This window comes from Schistocerca gregaria, chromosome 3, assembly GCF_023897955.1.
Source record: "Schistocerca gregaria isolate iqSchGreg1 chromosome 3, iqSchGreg1.2, whole genome shotgun sequence".
In the NCBI taxonomy this organism is placed as follows: Eukaryota; Metazoa; Arthropoda; class Insecta; order Orthoptera; family Acrididae; genus Schistocerca; species Schistocerca gregaria.
Window position 1 is genome coordinate 26,148,650 of NC_064922.1, and position 18,283 is coordinate 26,166,932.

At 50.5% G+C, this 18,283-nt stretch overlaps 4 non-coding genes across 4 annotated transcripts; all 4 read left to right on the forward strand.

Annotated features, from left to right (window-relative positions):
• Positions 1-6,774: 6,774 nt before the first annotated feature.
• Positions 6,775-6,847, forward strand: Trnar-ucg (transfer RNA arginine (anticodon UCG)). Its single transcript has one exon. It is a non-coding gene; the product is annotated as a tRNA-Arg (tRNA).
• A 1,443-nt stretch (positions 6,848-8,290) lies between these two features.
• On the forward strand, positions 8,291-8,363 carry Trnar-ucg (transfer RNA arginine (anticodon UCG)). Its single transcript has one exon. It is a non-coding gene; the product is annotated as a tRNA-Arg (tRNA).
• Positions 8,364-9,814: 1,451 nt separating this feature from the next.
• On the forward strand, positions 9,815-9,887 carry Trnar-ucg (transfer RNA arginine (anticodon UCG)). Its single transcript has one exon. It is a non-coding gene; the product is annotated as a tRNA-Arg (tRNA).
• A 1,433-nt stretch (positions 9,888-11,320) lies between these two features.
• Trnar-ucg (transfer RNA arginine (anticodon UCG)) lies at positions 11,321-11,393 on the forward strand. The gene has a single exon. It is a non-coding gene; the product is annotated as a tRNA-Arg (tRNA).
• Positions 11,394-18,283: the final 6,890 nt, after the last annotated feature.

An 18,283-nucleotide genomic window follows, 5' to 3' on the forward strand; every position in this document is an offset into this window, starting at 1 on the left:
AATTCTCAACAGCATCCAGAGAGCAAAACTCCATTATTTTGGTAGCGCAATTCCGCAACAATAAATAAAACCTGTTGAAATTAATAATTCAAGGAAACATTAATGGCCGGCCAGTGTGGACGAGCGGTCCTAGGCGCTTCAGTCTGGAAACGCGCGACCGCTATGGTCGCAGGTTCGAATCCTGCCCCGGGCATAGGTGTGTGATGTCCTTAGGTTAGTTAGGTTTAAGTAGTTCTAAGTTCGAGGGGACTGATCACCTCAGATGTTAAGTCCCGTTGTGCTCAGAGCCACTCGAACCATTTTTTTCTTTTTTTTAAAATATTAATGGCATGCGTGACCCACGACGCACAGGATTATCCTGGCTTAATAACTCAAGCCAGCAGCTTCGGTTCAGCACTGAATCGATGTTCTGAAAAACCATGGACGGACAACAGGTCATGCTACCGATCGGCAGCAGTATTGGAGGACGAGGCAATACAGACAATGCTTAAAAATTACATAAATGCTCACCATTAAATTTACTACTCCTCCACTCATATAATGGCGCTAGCTGCAAATAAAATTAATCTGCAGTTGCCATACAGTTAAAATGTTTTAAACGTAGTGCTGTTAACAGCACTCATATCACCACTTTTTTGATCAATGTACGTATTTTCTCAGACATCCACCGTACGAGGACGCACTGAAATGTAATGTCGACAGATGTTTTATGTGAAAACTCGCAACGCTTTTTAAATAAAACAAATTTCATTAACATTCTGCATCTGTATTCTTCACGTCTATAAATTTATCTCTCAACACACTCATCCCGGGACCAAAACAATTTCCCCAACTAGATACTATTTTGTTGATACCGTCACAATATATTGTTTGACTATGTTAACAGAGCCACAACCTTACCTCTGCTTGCACCACTTGAAACAATTGAAGTGCTAGAAGTTTTTCTTAGTTTTGCACAAAGACGAAAATGGAGACTCTGTGTAGGATGATCGACGGCAGTGAACCAAGGACGTCGGTTTGCTGCAGATGTCGCAGCGCTCGTGTGTAGTTTGGCACTGCCGTGCTTAAGAAGAGTGTGTCCACATGCGGACGAAGTCTTCGAATCCGTGCTTTTAGTTTTGTGAGCTCTTTCTCACCCACCAACATAGTCACGTCACACACCGCTATGTTACGCGGTACAAAGCAGAGGGCTGCAGATATCCATAGCAAAGATGTACAATGTTACTGACTACATCAAATAAAACAGACCGAGTTATGCTGGTGATATATGGTGACAATTCGTATTGATATTTACAATGGAAAGAGATTGACCAGTGGCCAACAGACAACTAAAACGCAAGTTGCCAGATGGATAATAACTGCAATACCGCCCACGCTGTCACGGTAAGTAGCAGGTTTGGTCTCCCGATACATGCCTGTTTCCCGAAAGTCAAAGAGCAATTTCAAGATTTGCGAGATTACGTCGCAAGTATGACGAATTATGAGAAACACTGCACTGTGTAAGGGAAGCTACTAGAAGCCCTATAACCATGGCACTAGTTCAGGGATTCAGCTGCGCGAAGAGATTTTGAAACTGACTGAAGTTTTTTAGAAAATTGATAGTAAACCTGTTTCCGACAAATGAATCCGGGTGATCAGTTGCGAAGAAGGGGAGAAAATGTGTGAAAATAAATCTCTTCTTATGGAGGGACATTTCAGAGCAACTGTACAGCATTGCATATTGATATCTGAAGCGCGGAAGACTAGCTTTTCTACCAGGGGAAAGTCGAAATAATTGTGAAATATTTTATTCTGGACCGAGTAATGTCATAACTGGGTGGTCATTTAAAACTGCATTGGTTTACTTCGAAATGGCTGCAAATTAAGCTATGCAAACAGTGTTACCCTAGACATCTATTTCCAGTTGTAATTTTCATTTCAAGCAATGTCTCTGGAAGACATACAATAACTGGAATTAGTGGAGAAATACAGGGATGAAGAAGTAGTTCGATTGTCTTGCCGAATGTATGCTGCAGAGCACATCTTCCACCGGACTGCCTTGATGACGCATGGAAGGTAACAGCGTAGCAAATGCCCATTGGGGAAAATATCATGAATTCGTAGACTATATGGTCAGTCCATAGATGGAAAATCCTAGTACACCATCTGAAATGTGGAATTGGTGAAAACAGACAGTCAACAGAAATTGTTTCGAAATAAATTCACTCTTAACTTGGCTTCAGTTTCGTTAGGTAATACCTCGATACTTAACACAACTGTATAAAAGTTATTTGCGTTCAGAAAATTTATTTCGAAGTGATTTTGGTCAGCTATCTACTGTCATCAATTCGATGCAAAGGACCATGAATGCTGTCGAAGTTTGGCATAGCAAACGATACTCAATAAGACAAAGGTATCTGAACCTACAATTTCTGATCAATACGCTAAAGGAGAAGGTAATAAAATCAATACCTGAAATTTAAAAAAAAAATAATCCGGTGGTCAGTGAAAGAGATAAAAGATACATATGTGTTGAAAAAGAGTTTAAAGATATTTTAAGAATACATAATGACTCGGTGGATTTAACACACTTAAGATTTACGTCATTCCTACGAAAAGTTCGTAAAATAAGACAGGAAGTAATGTTCTAGAATGGAAAAGGTAAAAAAAAATAATTTTTAAAACACAGCTATGTACTATGTGCATAGACAGTCTTAAGCCTAGATAAAATGTGGAGCGGCGTTCTTATTACAGAACGACAGGCAGAGCCTCCCCATTGTCGCGGCTTCCTTTGCAGGTCGCAGAACCGGCAGCTAAAATGTATGTGGCCAGAAACACCGCGTTGACTCACGGGTCGCCGAGTCCACGGCCGCAGAAGCCCATGACACCCTTCAAGAGGCAGCGAGTCATTTCGTACAGTAGTTATTTGAGAGTGAATTTATTCCTCGCTCCTCATGAGACGTCATCAAACTGATCTTCCTGCTTCTGGAGTGTCTACAGCGACGTTACATCTTATTTTAGTTCTGCTCTCCGTTCCACACCTTCAAGGACCCACTTCTTTTCTGTGGCATTCGAACACTTGTACTTCTTCGATGTCATTTTCGCGACGGATTTATGTACTGTGCTTATGCGTTATTGAGAAAACACGGAAATTTTTCGAAGTGTATAGGGGTGAAAAGATTATCTTAATAACGGATAAAACCATTCCAGATATCGAGTATTACGTACCGGCCGACACTTCGTTACAAAACGTTTACGGGGCTATCTGTTATGCCAATCGCTTCCGTTTATGAAATGTACTGCACACAGGAGGTTTCTTCGATAAACAGAAGTTCTTACATGGGTCTTGACAACATGATCGAATCACAGAGGTTCAAATAGTCAGGTGCGACTGCGTGTAACTGCTTAGGCAGATTTTTGGTCCCTGCAAATAATTGTGACGCAACTAAGGACATTATAGCGACACGAACGTCAGCCGGGTAAATAAGCCGCACACTAAGTGGACATCCAGCGGACGCAGGTAAACACTTCCTGTTACACCACGCCACTGCTGCCTCGGTGTAAACACGGAGGACAGCAAGAAGTGCTCTACGACCACTAGCTATACTCCAGAGAAGGAAACGGCCGGGGTCCTCGGTGGTCTAGTGGACAGTCGGCCTTTGGCTGTGGAGCGGTGCGGTACGTCCCGGCCGCTCCGTGTTGCTTTTCCGGGTGTGTTGTTGTTTACCGCGCCGGCGCGCTATTGTTACGTATTGCCGTCACGTTCCTGACACACGATGGCTCTTTCGTTTCGGAAAGCCACGATCAAGCTGCAGTTCGACACTACGTACTCTAGACCCAAGGACCACGAAGTAGAGCGTTTTTTACGCGATGTGGTACATGTTGATCCTAACGAGCTGATCGGTATCCACTTATCTATTGTCTCCAGCGTCGTATATCTTAAGTTCACTGACGACGAAGCATGTGACAAACTTCTCAGACGCTCGACGGCAGGTTATCGGTTCTGCCACTCAGACGGAAACGTGGGTGTGGTGACGCTTGAACGTGCTGGATTGGGAATCCAAAATGTGCGCGTGTTTGAGCTCCCTTTTGAAGTTCCAGCAGATTTGGTCACCCTTGCTCTTCGACCCTATGGAACAGTTCTCGGCCACACGGCCGAAAAATGGAAGACCTTCGACACCTACCCTGTCCTTAACGGGGTGCGACAAGTCCGTATTGACCTGCATCGCCATATTCCTTCGTATCTCACGATCGCTGGTTGCAGGGCAATAATTATTTACGACGGTCAGCCAAGAACCTGCTCCGGTTGTGGCCAGACGGGACACATGCGTACCGAATGCCTGCAACGCCGTCTCGTGCAGACACCCTCGACCGACCAGATTCGCCCGTCGACACCGACCTCTCTGCCGATTACGTATGTTGCGGCGGCGAGACGGGAGACGCCAGCTGTATATGACGACCCCACTGTATTGGTGCGAGCTTTGGAGGACCCTGCAGTAGCTTCCACAGAGCCCCAAGCGTCTTTCAGTACTGATGCTACTGATGTCCTTTCGTCGGACCCCGGCGCACCGTCACAACGGCTCGCCGACGGTGCGATGGAAGTTGAAGCACAGGATGCAGCGTCCTCCCCTTGCCCTACGTCGGAAACAGAGGCGCGGCAGCGTAAGCAGAAATCACCCAAGCGTCATAAGAAGCGGCGCAAGACAACCGACGACGTAGAACAGCCCGAGGCGACACCGCTGGATGACGAGGTGCCTCAACCTCTCCACCGCACCGACACAGGCGACCCTACCGTCTCACACGGTTCGACGTCTTCTCCCACTACCGCTGGGTCTGGACCACATGGGGATGCGGGAGATCACCGCAGCTCCGACACCGGGGATGCACCCTTGCCTCCGTCTGCCTCTCGAGATCCAGTGGTGTCAACGACCCTGGGCGACTGGGCGCAGGAGATGGAGTTGCAGGATGCGTTTCAGTACCAAGACGATGCACCGATGCCGATGGCAGCGTCTACGCGGCCGGCGACAGACGCCTAAGGCGGCATGAGCACCTCTCGTCGCTGCCTAGCACTTCGCAAGACCGGCGCTCCACGTCACGACTACTGCCCTCCTGTCATACCATGGTCACCTCCCGAGACTTGATGGACCAGGCATACCACCTCGCCACCATCAACGTCAATGGCATTACATCTGATGTCAAGACCCGTATGCTGAAGGATACATTACGCGCTGCGGATCTGGACGTTGTTTTCCTTCAAGAAGTCCGATCAGGACTCTGTCTCGATGCCTACGGATATGACGCCTACACTATGCCTGCAGATGTGGCGGAGGTACGGCGATTCTACTGCGGGAAGGGATAATGGCCACTGATGTCTCCTATTTACCGTCGGCCCGGGGGGTCGCACTCACGATTGGTACAGTACGTCTGGTGAACTTATATGCTCCTTCAGGCACCGGCAAAAGGAGAGAACGGCGCACCTTTTTTGCCGAAGATATAGCCCCGCTCTTCCAGGGCAATACCGACCACTTGGTAGTAGGCGGCGATTTTAATTGTGTGCTCGCCCATCCGACCAGGAGCCACACTATACCACCTGCCCGGCACTCCAGGCACTTGTACAGGACTTGGCCTTGTTGGACACCTGGATCATCCAACACACCTACTTTACTAGTCACTCCGCGAGCCGTTTGGATCGAGTCTACGTCACCCGCGGCCTACGATCGGCCGTTGTCGACGCTGAGATGTGGCCGGCAGCGTTCACGGATCACCTCGCATATGTGTGTACTCTCACCCTTCCCCGCCAGCGCGTCCGCCGAAGTAGGGGTCCGTGGCGCCTCAAAGTGGCCCTTCTTGATGAGATAAATTGCAGACGCGCAGTCGAGTCCACATGGAGCAATTGCCACCGGCGTTTACCCGCCTACCGTTCTGTACTTCAATGGTGGTTACGGTGTGCAAAACCCGCACTGTGCCGAACATTAGTCAGCTATGGACGCGACCGAGCGCGCTGGTATACTGCGACTACTGATTTTTACTACACTGCGCTCCGCGAACTGGCTGTACAACCGCCGTCGCCAGAGCGACAATCAGCAGTACAACGCGTCAAGGCACAATTGCTTCGTATCAACGCCGTACGTCTTGCGGGTGTGCGGGTGCGAGCGAGGACAACTGATGATGTTCGTGGTGAACGACCTTCCCTCCACCATATCATTCAAGAACGCCGAAGACGCAAGAGGCAGCTCATTACCGAGGTTGAGACGGAGGATGGGCGACGCGTTGACGCACAAATGGATATCGTCCGAACGTTCAACAGTCATATAAACTTCTTTGCATGGCCGTATAGCAAACAGTATCTGTGATGACGAACAATTAGCGAGAGGCGTTTTATTAAGAATTACTCTCAGATGTGATTAAGTCGAATGGCACAGATAAAGCATTTGCCAAAGCGGTACGGCATAAGGTGGGACGAGGCAGTCTGAATTACATTTTATAGATGTATTTCTCACAAATCTAAGAGCCTCTCGCGGTCGTCGTCGTCGTCGTCGTCGCCGCCGCTTCTGCAAAAGTAGCAAATTTCCATCGTAGCAAATGCGGCGAGGGACACCCTGCCTTTGATTCCGAATGGACAAAGTGTGTGGTCTTGTTTGCCAGTCTATATTTGGTCGGTCTCGTAAGAGGTTGAATGTAACGAATGGGTGGGAAAAAGTAAGGAGCAGCGGCTGTGTGGAACGAAAACACAATTCCTAAGAGGGTGTGAGCGTTTCCAGATGAGTCGTATATAAGTTAGACTTGGTCGTCAGTGACCCTGTGGCCTAATGGATAAGGCGTCGGACTTCGGATCCGAAGATTGCAGGTTCGAATCCTGTCACGGTCGTCTTTTTCCAGTTCTGAAAAAGAAACATACCGTTTTAATGTAGCTATTGTGCAGAACGAAACCGTTGTGAATGTTGCTGTTGATCATTTTGTGCTTGGAGATGGTCTTGAGCTTGAAACACACACAACAAGACCGGTGTTAACTAGCGAAATGGGCGGCAGAGTGCCCTCACCGCGAGGTTTGACTGGCACTTGCACATCTAAAACAACGTCGGAAAGTAACTCGTTCGGCTTTTGAGTCACGTCAAGTATGTGTTTTAATTTTTACGCCGCTAGCTCTGCAGATTGTCATGCAATTCCTTTACCTCTCAGAAATGATTATGAAATAAAAGTGAAGTACGTGACGAGTGTGACGTTAGGAAAACATTAGGCAGCATGGAGAGATTCTATATGGGACGAACCAACCCAAACGAGTACTGCGTGATCAGCTACCCAGCAGGTACAAAACGATGCAGCACGGCTAGCTTAGTCGGTAGAGCATTAGACTCTTAATCACCCGGTCGTGGGTTCGAGCCCTACGTTGGGCGGAATGGAATTTTTTTCCGCTGCAGATGTAAATTACCGATTTTCTGATTAACGTGATGTAATGGAAATAGCAACTTTAAAATTTGCCTACGTCTCTATCAGTCGGAAGAAAACTGTATTTGAAGGTGAAGGTGATTTTGTAGACATGTGTGAAAGTCATGTTCTGAAGTGCAGGTGGTTTTGTTTGGAGAGAACATCGGCTACGTGTCAAATGTGTAGCCAAGCAGTAATGGGTCGCCATAGCTGCAAATATTAGTCGAAAATATGAAGTGTTGTCAGCTGAAGTCTGATGATTCTGACGACCGTACGGACGAAGTACGCAAAAGTTCCGCTAGGCCGCACCTCTTTAGATAAGTGGTAGAGCACTGGTCCAGTAACCCAGGAGTCGTGAGTTCCATCCTCACAGGAGGAAGACGAATTTTGGAAATCAGTTGCGCGTCATGGCCGTATAACAAACATTATCTGTGATGACGAACAATTAGCGAGAGGCGTTTTATTAAGAATTACTCTCAGATGTGATTAAGGCGAATGGCGCTGATAAAGCATTTGCCAAAGCGGTACGGCATAAGGTGGGACGAGGCAGTCTGAATTACATTTTATAGATGTATTTCTCACAAATCTAAGAGCCTCTCGCGGTCGTCGTCGTCGTCGTCGTCGTCGTCGTCGCCGCTGCTTCTGCAGAAGTAGCAAATGGCCATCGTAGCAAATGCGGCGAGGGACACCCTGCCAGCGATTCCGAATGCGCAAAGTGTGTGGTCTTGTTTTCTTGTCTATTTTTGGTCGGTCTCGTAAGAGGTTGAATGTAACGAATGGGTGGGAAAGAGTAAGGGGCAGCGGCTGTGTGGAACGAAAACACAATTCCTCAGGGGGTGTGAGCGTTTCGAGATGAGTCGTATATAAGTTAGACTTTGTCGTCAGTGACCGTGTGGCCTAATGGATAAGGCGTCGGACTTCGGATCCGAAGATTGCAGGTTCGAATCCTGTGATGTTCGTGTTTTTCCAGTTCTGAAAAAGAAACATACCGTTTTAATGTAGCAATTGTGCAGTACGAAACCGTCTGAATGTTGCTGTTGACCATTTTGTGCTTGTAGATGGTCTTGAGCATGAAACACACACAACAAGACTGGTGTTAACTAGCGAAATGGTCGGATGAGTGCCCTCACCGCGAGGTTTAACTGGCACTTGCACATCTAAAACAACGTCGGAAAGTAACTCGTTCGGCTTTTGAGTCACGTCAAGTATGTGTGTTAATTTTGACGACGCTAGCTCTGCAGATTGTCGTGCAATTCCTTTACGTCTCAGAAATGATTATGAAATAAAAGTGAAGTACGTGACGAGTGTGACGTTAGGAAAACATTAGGCAGCATGGAGAGATTCTGTATGGGACCAACCAACCCAAACGAGTACTATGTGATCTGCTACCCAGCAGGTATCCAACGAGGCAGCACGTCTAGCTCAGTCGGTAGAGCATGAGACTCTTAATCACAGGGTCGTGGGTTCGCGCCCTACGTTGGGCGGAACGGAATATTTTTCCGCTGCAGATGTAAATTACCGATTTTCTGATTAACGTGATGTAATGGAAATAGCAACTTTAAAATTTGCCTACGTCTCCATCAGTCGCAAGAAAACTGTATTTGAAGGTGAAGGTGATTTTGTAGACATGTGTGAAAGTCATGTTCTGAAGTGCAGGTGGTTTTGTTTGGAGAGAACATCGGCTACGTGTCAGATGTGTAGCCAAGCAGTAATGGGTCGCCATAGCTGCAAATATTAGTCGAAAATATGAAGTGTTGTCAGCTGAAGTCTGATGATTCTGACGACCGTACGGATGAAGTACGCAAAAGTTCCGCTAGGCCGCGCCTCTTTAGATAAGTGGTAGAGCACTGGTCTAGTAACCCAGGAGTCGTGAGTTCCATCCTCACAGGAGGAAGACGAATTTTGGAAATCAGTTGCGCGTCATGGCCGTATAACAAACATTATCTGTGATGACGAACCATTAGCGAGAGGCGTTTTACTAAGAATTACTCTCAGATGTGATTAAGGCGAATGGCGCAGATAAAGCATTTGCCAAAGCGGTACGTCATAAGGTGGGACGAGGCAGTCTGAATTACATTTTATAGATGTATTTCTCACAAATCTCTGAGCCTCCCGCGGTCGTCGTCGTCGTCGTCGTCGTCGTTGTCGTCGCCGCAGCCGCCGCTTCTGCAGAAGTAGCAAATGGCCATCGTAGCAAATGCGGTGATGGACACCCTGCCATCGATTCCGAATGCGCAAAGTGTGTGGTCTTGTTTTCTTGTCTATTTTTGGTCGGTCTCGTAAGAGGTTGAATGTAACGAATGGGTGGGAAAGAGTAAGGGGCAGCGGCTGTGTGGAACGGAAACACAATTCCTCAGGGGGTGTGAGCGTTTCGAGATGAGTCGTATATAAGTTAGACTTGGTCGTCAGTGACCGTGTGGCCTAATGGATAAGGCGTCGGACTTCGGATCCGAAGGTTGCAGGTTCGAATCCTGTCATGGTCGTGTTTTTCCAGTTCTGAAAAAGAAACATACCGTTTTAATGTAGCAATTGTGCAGTACGAAACCGTCTGAATGTTGCTGTTGACCATTTTGTGCTTGTAGATGGTCTTGAGCATGAAACACACACAACAAGACTGGTGTTAACTAGCGAAATGGTCGGCAGAGTGCCCTCACCGCGACGTTTAACTGGCACTTGCACATCTAAAACAACGTCGGAAAGTAACTCGTTCGGCTTTTGAGTCACGTCAAGTATGTGTGTTAATTTTGACGACGCTAGCTCTGCAGATTGTCGTGCAATTCCTTTACGTCTCAGAAATGATTATGAAATAAAAGTGAAGTACGTGACGAGTGTGACGTTAGGAAAACATTAGGCAGCATGGAGAGATTCTGTATGGGACCAACCAACCCAAACGAGTACTATGTGATCTGCTACCCAGCAGGTATCCAACGAGGCAGCACGTGTAGCTCAGTCGGTAGAGCATGAGACTCTTAATCACAGGGTCGTGGGTTCTAGCCCTACGCTGGGCGGAACGGAATTTATCTCCGCTGCAGATGTAAATTACCGATTTTCTGATTAACGTGATGTAATGGAAATAGCAACTTTAAAATTTGCCTACGTCTCCATCAGTCGCAAGAAAACTGTATTTGAAGGTGAAGGTGATTTTGTAGACATGTGTGAAAGTCATGTTCTGAAGTGCAGGTGGTTTTGTTTGGAGAGAACATCGGCTACGTGTCAGATGTGTAGCCAAGCAGTAATGGGTCGCCATAGCTGCAAATATTAGTCGAAAATATGAAGTGTTGTTAGCTGAAGTCTGATGATTCTGACGACCGTACGGATGAAGTACGCAAAAGTTCCGCTAGGCCGCGCCTCTTTAGATAAGTGGTAGAGCACTGGTCTAGTAACCCAGGAGTCGTGAGTTGCATCCTCACAGGAGGAAGACGAATTTTGGAAATCAGTTGCGCGTCATGGCCGTATAACAAACATTATCTGTGATGACGAACAATTAGCGAGAGGCGTTTTACTAAGAATTACTCTCAGATGTGATTAAGGCGAATGGCGCAGATAAAGCATTTGCCAAAGCGGTACGGCATAAGGTGGGACGAGGCAGTCTGAATTACATTTTATAGATGTATTTCTCACAAATCTCTGAGCCTCCCGCGGTCGTCGTCGTTGTCGTCGTCGTCGCCGCTTCTGCAGAAGTAGCAAATGGCCATCGTAGCAAATGGGGTGAGGGACACCCTGCCATCGATTCCGAATGCGCAAAGTGTGTGGTCTTGTTTTCTTGTCTATTTTTGGTCGGTCTCGTAAGAGGTTGAATGTAACGAATGGGTGGGAAAGAGTAAGGGGCAGCGGCTGTGTGGAACGAAAACACAATTCCTCAGGGGGTGTGAGCGTTTCGAGATGAGTCGTATATAAGTTAGACTTGGTCGTCATTGACCGTGTGGCCTAATGGATAAGGCGTCGGACTTCGGATCCGAAGATTGTAGGTTCGAATCCTGTCATGGTCGTGTTTTTCCAGTTCTGAAAAAGAAACATACCGTTTTAATGTAGCAATTGTGCAGTACGAAACCGTCTGAATGTTGCTGTTGACCATTTTGTGCTTGTAGATGGTCTTGAGCTTGAAACACACACAACAAGACCGGTGTTAACTAGCGAAATGGTCGGCAGAGTGCCCTCACGGCGACGTTTAACTGGCACTTGCACATCTAAAACAACGTCGGAAAGTAAATCGTTCGGCTTTTGAGTCACGTCAAGTATGTGTGTTAATTTTGACGACGCTAGCTCTGCAGATTGTCGTGCAATTCCTTTACGTCTCAGAAATGATTATGAAATAAAAGTGAAGTACGTGACGAGTGTGACGTTAGGAAAACATTAGGCAGCATGGAGAGATTGTGTATGTGACCAACCAACCCAAACGAGTACTGTGTGATCTGCTACCCAGCAGGTATCCAACGAGGCAGCACGTGTAGCTCAGTCGGTAGAGCATGAGACTCTTAATGACAGGGTCGTGGGTTCGCGCCCTACGCTGGGCGGAATGGAGTATTTTTCCGCTGCAGATGTAAATTACCGATTTTCTGATTAACGTTATGTAATGGAAATAGCAACTTTAAAATTTGCTACGTCTCCATCAGTCGCAAGAAAACTTTATTTGAAGGTGAAGGTGATTTTGTAGACATGTGTGAAAGTCATGTTCTGAAGTGCAGGTGGTTTTGTTTGGAGAGAACATCGGCTACGTGTCAGATGTGTAGCCAAGCAGTAATGGGTCGCCATAGCTGCAAATATTAGTCGAAAATATGAAGTGTTGTCAGCTGAAGTCTGATGATTCAGACGACCGTACGGACGAAGTACGCAAAAGTTCCGCTAGGCCGCGCCTCTTTAGATAAGTGGTAGAGCACTGGTCTAGTAACCCAGGAGTCGTGAGTTCCATCCTCACAGGAGGAAGACGAATTTTGGAAATCAGTTGCGCGTCATGGCCGTATAACAAACATTATCTGTGATGACGAACAATTAGCGAGAGGCGTTTTACTAAGAATTACTCTCAGATGTGATTAAGGCGAATGGCGCAGATAAAGCATTTGCCAAAGCGGTACGAGATACATTCTTCGGCGGACCTCGGAAGAGTTCCGCCCTTCGATACCTTGCAGAGTACTGCTACGTATCGAAGTGTTAGGGCTTCGCAGAAGTCGCAGTCGCAGTCGCAGTCGCAGTCGCAGTCGCAGTCGCAGTTCCGGAACCGCCAGCAGCAGCAGCAGCAGCAGCAGCAGTTTCCAGTGCCGCCAGTTTTGCAGTAGCAGTCGTCGCCGGACCCAGCCGCAGCTTCCGGACCCAGCCGCCGCCGCCGCCGCCGCCGCCGCAGCTTCCGGCCCCCGCCGCCGCCGCCGCCGCCGCAGCTTCCGGCCCCCGCCGCCGCCGCCGCCGCCGCCGCCGCCAGGACCCAGTGCTTCGTCTTCCTCTCCTGCTTTCGTTGTCGTCGCTATTCTCGTCTTCGTCTTTGCCTTCATCCTTTCGCTCCTCGACGTCTCTCATCTGTCATCTGTAATCTGTTCCTGACTTTGTCCCTTGTCTGTCCCCATTCTTCTTTTCTGTGTTTCCAGTTTTCCTTACTGCCATCATGACCACCCCCACCACCACCGCCACTACCACCGCCATCGTCTATACGACGCCCTACCTCGCTGCCACTACTCTTACTTGGTGTGCTCAGTCGCCCCCGTCCTACTATATCCCGCCCCTCCTCACCCTTCCCACCCCAGCTCCCTTTGTCGCCCCATCCCCTGCTCCTTCTCCCCAAGCCTCCACACACGACCCCTTTCCCCCACTCCCCCACACCACTCATGCGGCCCCTGCCAGGGTTGTGTCTCGTCGGGCTACGACCCATGCCGCACCATCGCCGGCGCCAGCACCACCACCTGCAGCAGCGCCACAACCAGCAGCAGCACCAACAGCAGCACCAACAGCAGCACCAGCACCAGCACCGACACCGGGACCTGCCGCTTCCCGTCATCTCCCCGTCACTCCTGTGCCCCACACCTCCTCCCATCCTGTCCCCGCTGTTAAGCGTCCCAGTGGCACCCCCGCCTCCTCTGCACCCAAGAAGTCCCAGCATCTTCCCCCTCCCCCACCCCTAGATGCCATGGATGTCTCCCCTCCAGCCCCCTCTACTTCCTCTTCTAACTCCCCCTCCTACAAGTATCTCCTCTCCCGTCCTGATCCCTCTCTCCTGGAGGCCCGCAACCTGACCTTGCTCCTCCGCCAATACTTCCCTGCAGCCCCCATCTCCCTTCTTACCCCCCGTAGGGACTCTGTCTTGATCACCTCCCCAAGCCCTACCCTACACTCCGACATCCTCTCCCGAATTCCTCTCACCCGATTTGGACCTAATGCCTCCCTTGCCCCTGCTCCTTCCCCTTCCTCCCCCCGTCAACCCCAACCCCCACGTCGCCCGCCGACCCTCACCGCCGTGATCACTCGGCTTAGCCCGACGATCACGGAGGAAGAGGTGCTGGCGGAGTTGAAGGCCCACCCGTACCTGGAGGTGCGAGCTGTTCGCCGCATTTTCAACTCTGCGGGCCCCACTCGCCTTATGCGAGTTTTCTCCGAACACGCTCCCTCCATCGACCATCTCCTTAAGGAGGGTGCCCTCCTCTTCCACCGCCGGTATAAGGTTGACCCCTCCCGCTCCCCACCACAATCCATTCGCTGCCAGAGGTGTCTGCGTTATAACGCACACCCAACATCAGAGTGCCGCGAGGCCCCAGTCTGCCCGCATTGTAAGCAAGCGCACTTCCTCCGGCAGTGCCCCAACCTTCAGTCTCCTCCCTCCTGCAATACCTGCAACCTCCAACACCCTACCTACTCCCAGAAATGCAAGGCTCGACCTCCTCCATCCGCTCCTGAACTCACTGTTCCTCTCCGCCCTTTGGATGACCCCACCCCTCCTGGCAATTCCCTCCGTCCTCCCCCCACCGCAGAGGACATCATCAGGTTCGTCACAATAGTGCTCCAGAACGTCCATCCCTTTCAGCGTCCCCACACCCTCCACCAGATTTCCCTCGCTGCCCGTTCCGTGTTCCACCTCAACACCTACGCCACCTATTCCCACAACCAGGCCCATTTCACCTTCTCCCGTCTCGACACCCTCGTTTAAATTCCCATTATGGCGCGACAGCACCGTATCCTGTTCAATAACATCCGCTCCCTTCCCACCAACAAGCACCTCCTTATGCATACCCTTACGACCCACCGTGTGGATGCCTTCCTTCTGAACGAAACCTTTCTTCAGCCCCACCACACCGTCCACACCTCGCCCTACCTCCTTCACCGGTCTGACAATCCACTCCAGATAGCGCGTGGCGGAGTTGCCATTGGCCACCACCGCCAGATCCCTGTCCGGCTCCAACCCCTCCTTCCTGACCCCACAGAACACTTGATCCTTAGTCTCTTCTTCCCCGGCCTTACCCTTACCTGTGCCACCATCTATGTCCGCCCCGCTGCACCTATTCCTTTCGACTTCCTTTCCCACATCGACCGTACCTTCTCCTCCTACGTGATCGCCGCCGACCTTAACATCCATAGTCGTTCTGCCGCCCAGTTACGGCGGTGGCATCGGTTCCTTGCCACCCTCCAAGGCGACGTCCTTCCAATTCCCCAACACACCCGCCCTGAATCCAATACCACTCCCGATGTCGTCCTAGCCTCCCCCACCCTGCTTGGCCGCATAGCGGTGGACGTCCTTGATCCCATTGGCAGTGACCATCTCCCTGTCCTCCTCACTGTATCAGACGGTCGTCGCCCCCGTCCCGACCCGCGCCATGACCCTCCCCCAAAATATGTCCATGACTACTCCCGTGCCAACTGGAATGCCTACCGGGACTCCCTTGCTCTCCAGGTCGATAGCCACCCCCTCACCTACCACCAACCTGATGACGTTACCCGTGCTGCCTCCTTTCTCCAGCAGACCTTGTCTGAGGCCGTGGAGGCCCACGTCCCTACCATTGCCATCCATCCGCACCGCCCCACCTTACCCCCACAGGCCGTCCTTCTCCTGCGTGAATCCCGCCGGCTCTACCGTGCCTTCCTTCACACACGTGACCAGGACACACTACGACGCCACCGGCAACTACAGCGACACATCAGGAACTTACTCACGGCAAAGAAACGCCGGGACTGGCGACAGACATGCACCCGTCTTAATGCCACCTTACCTATCAACTCGTCCAAGTACTGGTCAGCCTTCCGCCGCCTTACCGGATCTAAACCCTCTCCCTACTACCCTCTCCTTCATGATGACCACCCCTTCCCTGATGCCCTTAGTAAGGCCAACCATTTCGCCTCCTACCTCTCCGATATCCTTACCATCCCTGACGATCCCCAGTTCGATTATTCCCTCTTTCCTGATGTCCGTGATCGAACTGATACCTCTGTCCCCCCGCTTGCTCCTGGCTTCCAGTACTTGGACAACATCACACACACAGAACTAAATACCCCAATCACCACTCAAGATATCATTGCTACACTTCGCCCTAAACGCAACACTGCTCCCGGTCACGATCGTGTTACTTACCGTCACCTCCGTGAAGCTCCTGCCTCCTTCCTCTCCACATTGGCCAGGCTCTACAATGTGGTCCTGTCCACCGGCTACTACCCCGACCTGTGGAAAACCTCCCGGATCCTGATGTTCCTCAAGCCCGACAAACCGCCTTCCGCTGTCTCCTCCTACCGTCCCATCAGCCTTACCTCGGTCTTCAGCAAGGTCCTGGAATCCATTCTTACCCGCCGCCTACACAAGCACCTTCACCAACACCGCCTCCTCCCCCCTACCCAATGTGGCTTTCGGCCGTCCTTCTCAGCCGATGACCTCCTCCTTCACCTCACTCACCTCCTCTCCGAACAACTCAATTCCCGTCGTTCCGCCATCTTCCTTTCCCTCGACCTCGAACGCGCATATGACCGTGTGTGGCATTCCGGTCTCCTTTTCAAGCTCCAAACCTTTGCTCTTCCTCTCAACTATGTCCGTCTGGTCGCTTCCTTCCTTTCCCACCGTCCTTCCTATGTCACCATCCACAACACTGATTCCTACACCTTCTACCCCTCCGCCGGTGTGCCCCAAGGTTCCGTCCTTTCCCCTCTTCTCTACCTCCTTTACACGGCAGACATGCCTCCACCTGCACCTCCCCTACACCTTCTCCAGTACGCCGATGACACTGCCTTCCTTGCCCTCGCTCCCACCCTGCAACGCTCCCAGCACCTTCTCCAATCCTATCTTGACCGGTTCACCACTTGGTGTAACCAGTGGTTGCTCAAGGTCAATCCTTCCAAGACCCAGGCGATCATTGTAGGCAAAACCACTCGTTCCTTCCGTCTCCTTGATTTCTATCTTACTATTTATGGCCGTCCCATCACCCTCACACCTACTCTCAAGTACCTTGGTGTCACCCTCGACCGTCGCCTCTCCTGGAACCCACATCTCCGGACGATCCAAGCCAAGGCACGCTCCCGCCTCCGCCTCCTTAAGCTCCTTTCTGGCCGTACATGGGGTCTGGACCCTTCCACCATCCTCTACACCTACAAGTCCCTCATCCGTCCTATCCTTTGCTATGCTCATCCCGCCTGGATCTCTGCCCCTCCTACCTTCTACAAGTCCATTCAGATCCTAGAACGCCATGCGCTCCGCCTCGCCTATCGCATCCGTCTCCCTTCCCCCACGCGGATCCTCTATGACCTGATTCCCTTCCCGCACCTCCTCCTTTTCCTCGAACGGTTACGGATCCTCTACACCTCCCGCAAGCTTGATCCTCCACACCCTCTTGTCTCTCCCATCCTCTCCCACCCCAACCCGCTGCCGCGCCTGCATTCCTATATCCCACCTGCTCTCCATCTTTACACCCTCCACACCCTCTCCCTCGGTGGCTTCCGTCAACTCCCCCTCCCTGATGATGCCCTCCTCCCCTCCATCTACCCCTCCTACCAACTTTGAGCCTTACCTTCCCTCTCCTCTCCTTTTCCTGTGGGCACCCTCTCTCCCTTCTCTCCCTCCCTCCCCTCCCCTTTCTCCTTGGGCTTCCACTCCCCCTACCCTCCCCCTTCTCCTCCATCCCTCTCCTCCACTGGCATCTTCCCCTCCCCCTCTCTCTCCTCTTCCCCACACCTTTTCCCCTTGGCAGGCCACGACTCTGCTGTCTTCCGTCAGTTACTTTCATCGTCCTACGCCGAAGACCATCGCATGTGTTTGTGCCTCGACTCTCCTGCAGTGTGTTTGTGTTTCGTCGTTTGTGCTCCGCTGGTTCACGTGTGGCCATCTGCCATCTGCGTTTGTGCACCGTGTTTCTCCGCTTTTATCCATTGTGCTACGCACGTGACCGACTCCGTTTTAACTCTGTTTTGTCTACTGTTTGTACCCCGCCGTCTTGATTGTTTTTATATCTCACTCATCTCTGTTCTGTGTATACTCTGAGGCCGAAGAGCGGCATACTTGGTCCGCTGCCGGCCTACCTGTTTGTCACAGGTATTAAAATCACAATAAAGGAAAAAAAAAAAAAAAAAGGTACGAGATAAGGTGGGACGAGGCAGTCTGAATTACATTTTATAGATGTATTTCTCACAAATCTCTGAGCCTCCCGCGGTCGTCGTCGTCGTCGTCGTCGTCGTCGTCGTCGTCGCCGCTTCTGCAGAAGTAGCAAATGGCCATCGTAGCAAATGCGGTGAGGGACACCCTGCCATCGATTCCGAATGCGCAAAGTGTGTGGTCTTGTTTTCTTGTCTATTTTTGGTCGGTCTCGTAAGAGGTTGAATGTAACGAATGGGTGGGAAAGAGTAAGGGGCAGCGGCTGTGTGGAACGAAAACACAATTCCTCAGGGGGTGTGAGCGTTTCGAGATGAGTCGTATATAAGTTAGACTTGG